General features: G+C 37.7%; 2 long non-coding RNA genes across 2 annotated transcripts in view; both read right to left on the bottom strand.

The window, feature by feature from the left end:
• Positions 1 to 1,748, bottom strand: part of LOC117938004 — a 4,276-nt gene extending 2,528 nt beyond the window's left edge. The window contains exons 1-2 of the long non-coding RNA XR_004655304.1: positions 1,739 to 1,748; positions 1,365 to 1,366 (exon numbers count right to left, since the gene is read on the bottom strand). This is a non-coding gene — a long non-coding RNA (uncharacterized LOC117938004). The remainder of the gene's footprint in view (positions 1 to 1,364; positions 1,367 to 1,738) is intronic.
• Positions 1,749 to 6,018: 4,270 nt separating this feature from the next.
• Positions 6,019 to 7,850, bottom strand: part of LOC117938088 — a 10,792-nt gene continuing 8,960 nt past the window's right edge. The window contains exon 3 of the long non-coding RNA XR_004655326.1: positions 6,019 to 6,065. This is a non-coding gene — a long non-coding RNA (uncharacterized LOC117938088). The remainder of the gene's footprint in view (positions 6,066 to 7,850) is intronic.

Here is a 7,850-nt window from a genome sequence, read left to right as displayed (position 1 = left end):
TATATACAATATATGTTGTATACAGTACAGGCAAAAAGTTTGGTTACAATGCGTTTCTTTTATTTTTATGACTATTTACATTGTTGATTATTACTGAACGCATCAAAACTATGAATGAACACATGTGGAACTATGTACTTAACAAAAAAGTGTGAAATAGCTGAAAATCAACCTTTTGCTGTTTTGATAGTGCTGCAAACCCTTGGTGTTTTCTCAATGAGCTTCATGAGGTAGTCAGCTGAAATGGTTTTCACTTCACAGGTGTGCCTTGTCAGGGTTAATTAGTGGAATTTCTTGCCTTATTAATGGGGTTGGGACCATCAGTTGTATTGTGCAGAAATCAAGTTGATATACATCCAATGGCCCTATTGGTTAGAACTGTTAGAATTAGAAAGTAAAGAGAAACAAGTGGCCATCATTACTTTAAGAAATGACGGTCAGTCAGTCTGGAAAATTGCAAAAACTTTGAATTTGTCCCCAAGTGCAGTCGCAAAAACCATCAAACGCTACAACAAGACTGGCTCACGTGAGGACCGCCCTAGGAAAGGAAGACCAAGAGTCACCTCTGCTGCTGTGGATAAGTTCATCTGAGTCACCAGCCTCAGAAATCGCAAGTTAACAGCAGCTCAGATTAATTCAATTCAATTCAATTTTATTTATTGTATCAAATCACAACAAGAGTTATCTCAAGACACTTTACAGATAGAGCAGGTCTAGACCACACTCCAGAATCTCCAGATTAGAGACCAGATGAATACCACACAGAGTTCTAGCAGCAGACACATCTCTAGAACAACTGTAAAGAGGAGACTGCGTGAATCTGGCCTTCATGGTCAAAAACACTGCTAAGGAGAGCCAACAAGCAGAAGAAATTTGTGTGGGCCCAGAAACACAAGGAATAGATATTAGACCAGTGGAAATCTGTGCTTTGGTCTGATGATTCCAAATTTGAAACCTTTGGTTCCAACCATCCGTGATCGGATGGATTCTATATGCCTGGTTCCCACCGTGAAGCATGGAGGAGGAGGTGTGATGGTGTAGGGAGGCTTTGCTAGTGTCACTGTTGGGGATTTATTCAAAATTTAAGGCAAACTTAACCAGCATGTCTATCACAGCATCCTGCAGCAGCATGCCATCCCGACCGGTTTGCGTTTAGTTGGACCATCCTTTATTTTTCCGCAGGACCCCAAACACACCTCCAGGCTGTGTAAGGGCTATTTGACCACCGAGGGACTGAGTCCTGCGCCTCCACAGTCACGAGATCTGAACCCAATAAAGATGGTTTGGGGTGACTGGACCACGGATTGAAGGCAAAAGGGTTAGGGTTAGGGTTAGCAACTCAAGTGCTGAGCAACTCTGGGAACTCCTTCAAGACACTTAGAAAACCTTTTTAGGTGACTACCTCTTGAAGCTCATCAAGAAAATGCCAAGAGTTCGCAAAGCAGTTATTAGAGTAAAGGGTGGCTACTTTTTTGTTAAGTACATAATTCCATATGTGTTCACTCATAGATTTGATGCCTTCAGTGATAATCTACAATGTAAATAGTCATGAAAATAAAGGAAGCGCATTGAATGAGAAGGTGTAACCAAACTTTTGGCCTGTACTGTATATATGTTTCTGTTCTTTGTTTTCTATGGTTACAGAAACTACACACACACCCACCAAAAGGGCAAATATTTCCTGAAAGTGTAAATGGTGCACAGTGTGTGAAGTGGCAAAAAAATTCATTAGACAAACCTTCCTCTCCAGAGCATTTTTACTGATGCACCATTATGAGTACACTAACTAACCAGCAAAGTTGGTAGTCATACATCATCTTGTCTGATTTAACACTAGCGCCACATGCAGTGATGCTGCTGTTGCCCGTGATGTCTGTTTCAGAGCACCAGAGAGCAGTGCTGGCAGTTAAGTGGCACCCAAACAAGGGACTGAAGTTCGCGCTGCTATTCGGCCGGGTATTACAAGTTGGCACCAGGTTTCAGTACCCAACTCAAAGCCCCTCTGCTCCGCTGGCTCTGATCCAAAAGTCGGAGGTCGCTTGCGGGAGTAGCAAAGCTTCTGTGTGGGCCTTGCCTGGCTGTGTGAAGGTAGTGCTGGGGCCGGGGCTGGAGCCCCCGCCAGATACTTGGCAGAACTGGCTGGCTGTCGTTTTGCTAGAGACCTTTTAGCAGTTACATGGGCATGGTCTGGACACCATGAATGTACAGCTATGGCCAGTATGAGAAAAATAAAGAACATTAAAGCATGTAAACATGTTCTATTAGAATAAAAAAATACAAGTATGAACCTAGGAAATGACATATAATAGATCCACTTTAAAAATTGTCCACTTTTAAATGTAATAATAACTTATTTAACAAGACAAGAGACAAAACATTGAATGTTGTTGCAAGGTACAACTGTTTTCTTTTCCGGCTCAACAATGGTGGCACAACCTCTCCATTGACATCAGGTCAACAGGAACTCTACAATGCAGACTGAAACCTCCTCTGTGCGGACTGCACCTTAAAAAAATTGAAAAAAATATAAGTAAAATATATGTCTATCTCCTTTTATCTCAAAATGTAAATAAATCTCTTATATACAGTCTCTGGTAGCACTTGAAGCTGTCCAGCCTATTTGTACAATCTGTAAATTCATGTACTTGCATAGGTCTTGCAATTCTAGGGTTGTGGTCACACGGTTGAAGGCACTTATTGTAAGTCGCTTAGCAAAAAAAATCAAGCTAAATAATGTAATGTAATGAACAGTCGTGATGAAGCTGAATTTCTGACTTTAACTTCTTGCACCTTAGTTAGTCCTCACAAACATTTAATTTCAAAACTTTGACTGACATATTTCATTTATTTTCTAAATATTCACTTGTGGCAACAAAAGAATGATTAAAATGTTTATGGAAATGTTAAGCAACTCAAAGCACGTTAGCAGTTAAGGTTAAGGGAAGATCATGATGTTGAATAAATATTGCTCAAATCATTGTTGACTTAAAGCATGAGACAGGATGTGTTAACCCAAACAATTATTTAGGTCAAAATTTTACCAAAATGTATTGTGTAGCCTAAACCTAGTCTTATGTGCAACACATAACCTGAAACTCTGGAGTCAAATTCCTACATTTTGTAAGCCCACAAACCACCTTGACCATCTTGGCCCCTCCCTATGCCTTCCATGCGGTACAAAAGCAGTACAGCATTCTGGGCTAAAATAAATATTGTCAGTGAACATATTTCATGCAGCAAGTACATTAAGCAAACCTATGTAGCTCATAAACATAATTTTAGGAGTGACTTCTGGCTCACCCAGTAGAGCAGTCAACAGGTTTTCCGCAGGTCACTCACGGCCTGCCAATGCTTTCAGTGCGGCCCGCAGAATAATAACAAATTCAGAAAATGTGAAATAAAGTAAATGTGTTCTGATATTTAGCAATTAGACCAGGTTAAATGGTTAAATTGCATTGTAATGAAATTAAATGGTTAAGTATTAATAGTAAATAAAAGAATTTTGCACTGTAATTGAGATTAAATGGTTAAATATTAAGCATTGCATTGTAATGAATATGCACAGAATTCCAGTGTCCTTTAGGTATAATATATAGTACTGCATTGTAGACAGAGGCCTGCTATAGATTAGGTACATCAGAATGCCAGTGGTATACATCACAGACATCACAGATGTGGAAGAATGCATCAACACATTTTCTGTATCGTCAGCCCTCTGCATATCATTGAATATAAAGAGGAATATAATGATGCTGGCTTCCTGCCAGCTCCAACACCTGACTATCTTTTCATGTGTGCAGTCCACTCAATATGCAAAGAATCCATTTTCCCACATCTGTGATGCTGACTTGGTACACATATCTTTTACGATCCAGCAGTATGTAGGCTTTTTGTGTCACAGAGCCTGATGTTTACGGGCAGGAGTAATGTGTCACAGACCACATGTGCATATTTCTTTTTAAAAAGTGCCAACTAAATTGTTTGTTATTCATGAGTCTGCAGGAAAACATTTGTATGATGTATTATTGATGTCCAGTGATGCCAATATAATTCATCCCACTGGTTAAGAAAATCCCTGCAATAGTGTACAATTTATTATGATGGAAACTTGGGAAAGCAGTGATAAATAATGCATGTGTGCAAATGTTTAACATTTATATTCTTAATTCATTTTATTGACAGCTATTGTGAGGTGCCAAAACACTGTACATGACATTTGTATTATCATGTGTGTCCTACAAGCAAATGAGTCAGCGGGGAATTAATTGAATCAAACATTAATGATAAGTCAATAATGACATAGCACTGCACAGAAAAATGAAGCTGTGCTCTTCAGTGTCAATACATTATTAGTAAAATTACAAGAAAGTTTTTTTATTCTGTGCTAGAAATTAAAATTTATATCACAGTAAGAACACTTTAAACCCAAACCTGATATTCATGATTTTTCGACATTGAATAATATCAACATCATTTGTCAGAATATTGCCATTTTAAACCTCTTTACGGTGGCCCTGAACTACAAATCACAACAGCAAATAGACAAACGCAACAGCAAATCATAACACACAACTGCAAATAAGAAAACACTTTAACATGTCATAAAGCACAACAGCAAATAAGAAAACAAAACAGCAAATAGGAAAACACAACATCAGATTTGAAAACACTTCAACAAATCATAAAGCACAAAGGAAAATAATAAAACAAAATGGCAACTAAGAAAACACTTCAACAAGCACAATATAAACTTCATTAAAATGCTAGGGCCTATCTATCAGAGGACGAACCCCTGTGTTTGGACGGACAGGCTGTCTGTCCTTTAAGAGGCAATGAGTACTCTCTCACTAGCTTGGTAGACCGCAACCCTTCATGGGGTGCCAAAAATGGTAATTGGTTCAATATAGGTGTTTTTCACCTCTCCTTCCTGTTAAAAAAAAAAAACAGACAGTCCGTCTGTCCAATCAGGAGGGTATGTCTTCTGCTAGATAGGCCCTACTTTTTCCGTTAGAGGTTAATGCCGTTGTGGAAGTGTTTTCCCATTTACTGTTGTGTTTTCCTATTCGTCGTTGTGCTTTGTGATTTGTTAAAGTATTTTCCTATTTGCCGTTTTGTTTTATGATTTCTTGAAAAGCTTTCCTATTCTTTGTGTTTTATGCTTTGCTTTTGAGTTTTTCTATTTGCTGTTGTGATTTTCCCTTCAGGGCCACCATACCTTTTACATAATTTCAAACAATACAACATTTATACTTTAAATAAATATTTCCTTTAAATAGATTGAGTGTCCTGAACTGCATGTTCCCAGACTTTAAAAAGTTAGAGTCAAGCAGTGCCGCAAACTCATGAAAAAAAGTATTTTGTAATGTAATGTGTTAGTGTTAATATTAAATCAATATTATATATAAAGTAAATAGTACAGTAGAAGCAGTTGAAGTAAATTATTTATACATAGGTTCTCTGTATTTAGACAACATATTTTTTGTTGAAACAATGGTTGTTCAGCTGTATAAACAGATGCATTTACATAATGCCTTTCACCAGTGGTGTCCAAATAAAGCTTCATGAAGCTTTTTCTTTATTTTTTTAAACCCAAAAGATGACACTCTGTTCAACAGAAGGTTGAAAGCACCATGAATTGCCATTTCTTGAGCCTTTTTCTTAAACCAAAAGCAACATCTAGTTCTACAAATACAACTAGTGGTTAATGAAGCTTCATTTGGATATCACTACCTTCCACACTTTGACATGTGCAGCTGGGATCAAACAACCCTGAAATTAATATGCCACCCCCTCTACCTCCTGAGCCACAGCAACTTTAATACAGTACACGTCATCATTTTCATACAACATGGTGGAATCCATAACATTTCTGGCCTGGTTGTGTAGCAACTCCCGTAGTTACCATGGTAACCGCAAGCACAGTTTAATACTACGGCAAACGCTAATTGAGCAGCTTCTTTGTCAGATATAGGCTGCACTACAAAGGAGCATATGTACAAAGAGTGGAGCCATACGCGTAGGTGTGCAGCCTGTAGCTCTTCGTCTAAAAGCTCACTGTGGCTGCTCTTCACTCTTCCATTACTTCCAGAAATATTTAAAACTGATTTGCTGTCACAAAATGCTGAAAATGTCCATTGTCATGTTTTGTATTGCGTCAGTGCTACCAGTAGGTAATGTTGCTTTTTCATTAGCAGTAACAACATACAGCTCTGATAAAATGTTTGTTAGAAAACAGAATGGTGAGGCCGTTGTCAATGAGATAACTTGATGCTGGATTACGTGCTGCATCGTTTTCTGTGAATCCTACGAGTGAAGTCATGAAGACAAATTTGTGAAGACAAATCCAGTGTACATGGCCGACTAACAATAAAAACTATGTCTTGAGTAACTACTGAATGTTAATACACTGAATGACTATCGCAAAACAATCGCAGGCCATAAATGGTATAAAAAATGTGTTTGATTTCATGAAAAGGTTGAGAATAATACCTGTATACTGGATTTATAATAATAACATTACCTGTAGGTTGTTACTGGTAGACGAAAAGACACCACGACTGTGTCAGCATCTCACTAGTAAAGCCACCCAGGTACACTGTAGTGTGTAAAGAATTTCATTGGAACCAATAATTTTTTTTTATATTAAGAGTTTTCTCGAGACACTTTACAGATAGAGTAGGTCTAGACCACACTAGACCACCTAGTAGTTCCCTCAGCCGTACAGCTGTTGCCAATATGTCTAGGTGTTCCTAGTCTTGCATTCCCAGATCTACTATAAATCCACAGCGCTGTGGAGTAAGTTCTGGCTACACCATGGCACTAAGCTCCTATCATATAGACGGATGCTCTGCAAAATAATCTCGGTAAGGAACTCGTTTTGTGGAACATTTGCACCCTGCAAAAAAACGCAACATATAATATTAAATAAAGTTAACTGTTCACACAGTAAAGCAACGTGAGCTATTTAAATTAGCTGAACATGGTTAAAAATAATTTGCTTATCAATGTATTGTTGTGTGTATTTTGTCCATATCAAAAATCCCCACCAATAGGTCCCAAAACATCTCAGTTAGATAGTTAATGTAGTAGACATATTATTTGTAAATCTTTACAATCATTCCCTGAAAGAACCAAGCAGGCCTGCCTTATTGCCCAATCCACGTTTTCTTTATAAACTTACAGTTTTTAGCGTTTTGTAGCTTGCTAACTCGAAGTTTGTTGTTGGTCCTGAATAGAACACAGTTAAACAACGGCTCACACAACTTGACTATCGTGGAAATAAAATGTCATTGATTCGGACAAAGAGGATCCAAACCCTAATGCAAAAGTTCATGGAGTGCTACTGTATAAAAAGACCATCAAGTGTTCCACAAATTTGTACTCATTTGTAGAATTCAATATTTACACCTCTAAATCAACAAAATCAGCTGCTCAATTTCCTTTAACTCTGAAAACAACATAAAGCATTACTCACTGATCTCTATGGTGATTCTCTTTTAAACTCCCCTCCCCAATTTCATTGTTTCAAAAGATTTATTAAATGGTGTATTTTTGATGCAATAATGAAGCATTGCATCTGCATTTTCAAATATTTCCTCTGGTTTCTGGACAAAATTGGTAGATTAATGTTTATTTGACATCTTATGTCATTTTCTTAGGATCTTTAAGGCGTTGACCAAGAAACGAAACATCCCAGGATCACATCCGGCCATTGTATCTCTTTCCCCACGCTGAAAAAAATGTTATGTTGAATTTGCCTAATTTTATTTAGATAAGTGGTTGCACGAAATAAATTTGTCTAAATCCAGATATATTTTATAAGTTGATTGTGCATATATTTTGTACGTTTT

Source organism: Etheostoma cragini, chromosome 22 (genome assembly GCF_013103735.1).
Source record: "Etheostoma cragini isolate CJK2018 chromosome 22, CSU_Ecrag_1.0, whole genome shotgun sequence".
NCBI lineage: Eukaryota > Metazoa > Chordata > Actinopteri > Perciformes > Percidae > Etheostoma > Etheostoma cragini.
The sequence above is the reverse complement of the archived record's forward strand: the minus strand, read 5'-3'. Positions and strand labels throughout refer to the sequence as shown.